A 3,823-nucleotide genomic window follows, 5' to 3' on the forward strand; every position below is an offset into this window, starting at 1 on the left:
GCTTTGATTTCTTCATCACTTAAATTAACACCATTTTATTGAGTATTTCAAGGATAAATGTAAATGCACTATAAAACATATATACTTTTTTATATCAAAACATTGTTCTGGCGTAAAATTACATATTACAATATTTTGGTCCTTCTATTTCTAATGGTGGACACTCTTAGGGTCCGTTTGATTCTTGGGATGACACGAGATTGGATTAATCATCCCATATTTGGTTATATTTTATACGTGGAATGACATATTGTGATGCCCCCACCTCTCCCTAGGGCGTACCCTAGAGCATCAGCAGGGCGCCCGCCTAACTCTCGTCAGGACTCACGTACTCATTCAAGTTTAAAAGAAATCCACAAGTCAACCATAGATTTAGAATTAAAGGAATACTTCAAATATACAAACCAAATTCTTCTAAGGCAACTGTGTACAATTACAATCCAAAACCCAAATATAAAAAAAAAAAATACACTTCTAATGTCTCCAATATCATACAAAAAAATTTACTAGTTTCAACCAAAACCGCTAGTCTAGAACTTCCCAACTTTCACTTCCAAAACCTATTAAGAAAAACAAATTGGAGTGAGCTAATGCTCAATGAAGCCAAGAAATCAAGCAAGCAAGTAAACAAGTAACTTGACCTAATTCAAATAGAACACTTAGGAGAGACTTAACACCAACTTCATATAAACGAGTAAGTAGGAAATAAAACACAAGTGAAAAGGCTACAGGAGGTCTAAGGAGCTATTTCCATGTCTCGACCGGTTCATGCCATCTTTGATTGACCCTCTGTCAACTCAACCAGCAACATGTCTGTAGAGCTCCACTTATTTCTTCCATCTACCATATCGCCTTCTCGGATCTGGAACCAAACAAGCACGAGATGACAATACTATTCGAATATGTCAAGTAAGATCTCAAAAGATCAAACTATAACATTTCCTATGGTTCACCAAACTTCTCGACTAAGCCCTTGCCGGTTCGAGTTACGAGGTTAGCCAATGGATTGGGCGTCCCCACAAGTACAATTAATTGATGAGACAACGCTCCAATCGATTTAAAATCGGTCATAATATTGAGTCGGGATGAGAGGCACCTCCTAGCCAAATAGGGTGTCGTACATATTGCCGCTCAGTACTCACGAGTTAAGACATGCTCGAGTACAAGTTATACAAATTCATATTTTAAGCAACAAGCATTCAAGAGAGTGAGAATGAGGGCGGTAAAGTACACTCTATCCTCGGCAAGTTCACACGAATCACATAGTACTTGTACAATTACTATATCAACCATAGCAACAAGAAGCATGCACTTGACACTCACCAAAAGTCAAGAGCAAAACAGGAGGAAAAGCAAGAAGTCAAATGAGTTCCTCTGTGTCCACGTGATCACCTAAAACATGTACAATCACGGTTACCTAGGTATTCGACCAAAACTAAGAAAAAATATCCCCTTGCTACCCACACTCAAGAGCTATAAGTTCAAATCGAATAAAAGAGACTTTCTTGCTTAATTATTGAAATAATATTCAAGGAAGAGTCAAAAGTCATTTCCGAGTCAAGTTGTGGCAAGAAATTTCGATTTTAAAAGAGAAGTACCATGCTTAATTTTTTGGCACGAAAATCGAGGAAAGAAAAATTATTTTCATATCTTAAAATTTCTAATCTTATGCCCAAGTTTTTAGAATATAAATGAGCGTTCATATTTTCTAAACTTATGAAGTCAAAACCATCAAAACTCTACTTAATTCATGGTAAATATTGAAGTTAAAAATTCCAAGTTTCAAATATAAAGTTAGTGAAGTTCCTAAAAAATTACTCTAGTTAAAACGCTCCATTTATGGTTCATTTTTATGGAAACCGAGGGCACAAGACTAGGAGGTGAAATCCATTTCCCATGTAGGAAATGAGGTGCAAATAATCAAGAAGGTTAGGTTTGAAACCTAGAAAATGTTCCCAAACCACTTTGGAGTTTTGGTCACTTTATAGGGAAAGTTTCAGTTTTGGCAACCTTTTTTTGAAAAATCATAACCTGAGTTCCATAAGTCCAACATTTGTAAATCTTATACCGTTGGAAAATAGACTCAATAAACTAAAACTCTCTAGGAAATACTTTTTCAGATTCAAATTAGAAATCAATCAAATCTGAGATCCAAATCACTGTTTCAATAAGAACAGGGCAAAACAGTTTTGAATTTTAGTTAAACTTGAAAATTTATCAAAATTCATAAGAATCGAACTAGCTCCTGAAATTTATACCACTGAAAAAAATCCAAGTCTAGTTTCAAACGCAATAAGCGGAACTCAATTTGGATCTTCCCACGCCAAGATACAACAGTTTTATGAAAGCTGATTTTTAAACCCTGGTTCACGAAATTCCAGCATTGGAGTATCTGATGCAGTTTCGAAATCAAGTCATAAATAAGGCTACACACATCCAAATTTAGTGTGGTTTATGGCGTTGAAAACTAGATTCAAAATTCTAAAAATCACTAGAAGAAACTGTCTTCAAATTCATTTCGTAAAGGGAGTGAAAGTGAGCTACAAACTGCAGCTATGCTTGTTTCTCGGTTAAAACAGAGAGAAAAAAAAACAGCCAACTTTGCCAGTGCTGACCAGAAACAAACAATATTCTCAAGGCCACTACTTGATTTCAACTCCTGTACAAAAAATTATGGGCTGATAAGTGCACCCTGGAAAGCAGTGCTGACCAGAAATTTTCCGGGTTTGACTTCCTCCCTTTTAACTTAACTTTAACTCAATCAATTGAAATGTTTTTTCGGAGATAATTTACATACATATAATCCAACATATAACAAGCATTTTAGCATCAATATAACCACTAAATTCGAAATTAACACAAGAGAAAATGAACCAGCAAAATCGGGCAGCCTTGCTCCCTTTTCTCTTCAAATTTTCTTTCCAAATCTTCATACCAAAACCAAACTATAAACCACTAAAATAACAACCAAACAAACAATATTCTCAAGGCCACTACTTAAGAATCCGCCTCAAGACATCTACCTAAAGTCAAGGTTCATGGAACCCATCAACAGCCCAAGCTTATCTAGTGAAAAACTAACTAAAACTAACCATAAGATGGAAGAAAAATGAGAGCTTTGAGAGTTACCTTCCTTCCAAGAGTAGTAGGCAAAACCACAAGAGTTTAAGTTTTAAATCACCAAGAATCTCTCCTCCTTCAAATCTCCTACTAAGCTTGAGGATGCTCCAAGAGAATGGGCTAGGTGGAGCAAGATTTAGGGAACAAAATGAAGAAGATGAAGCTGAAATTTTCTTGGCAAATGGAGGGAGAAATGGCCGGCCAAGTAAGGAGAAGAAGAGATGGTTTTGTGAGCCTTTTTTTTTTTCTTAGTGATGTATAGGCTAGAATGAAGCATAAGAGTCTCTAATTGGTTACTAGTGGCAGACAAGAATGAATTAGACGAGCTTCTCTCGGTTCCACATAGAAAACAATAGTTGGTGCTAGTAGGTTGTATAGCATTCTCAATTCTTAATAGAAGACAATAATAAATACTAGTATATTATCCCATTATAGGTTCTAATGGCAGACAAGACACATATTGGTAGTTCAATCCTTCCTTTTGGTTTCACGTAGGAGCTAATACCCATTCATAAGAGTTTTGATTTCTAACAAGTACTAGTAGTTCCTTTTAGTTTCTAACTAGAATGGAAAATGCAAGATTTTGATTCTTGCACATGTTAGGCATTTACATGCATTGAAGCAAATGCTTTTCTACGTTTGTCTTTTATTTTTTATATATAAAGCAAATGCTAACTAATACTAATATTTAATGGTGTAAGTG

At 35.5% G+C, this 3,823-nt stretch overlaps 1 long non-coding RNA gene across 1 annotated transcript; it reads right to left on the reverse strand.

Annotated features, from left to right (window-relative positions):
- Positions 1–371: 371 nt before the first annotated feature.
- Positions 372–3,461, reverse strand: LOC113701741 (uncharacterized). Its single transcript, XR_003450997.2, has 2 exons — positions 3,130–3,461; positions 372–862 (listed from the first exon to the last, which is right to left on the reverse strand). It is a non-coding gene; the product is annotated as an uncharacterized lncRNA (long non-coding RNA).
- Positions 3,462–3,823: the final 362 nt, after the last annotated feature.

This window comes from Coffea arabica, chromosome 7e (genome assembly GCF_036785885.1).
Source record: "Coffea arabica cultivar ET-39 chromosome 7e, Coffea Arabica ET-39 HiFi, whole genome shotgun sequence".
Classification (NCBI taxonomy): Eukaryota; Viridiplantae; Streptophyta; class Magnoliopsida; order Gentianales; family Rubiaceae; genus Coffea; species Coffea arabica.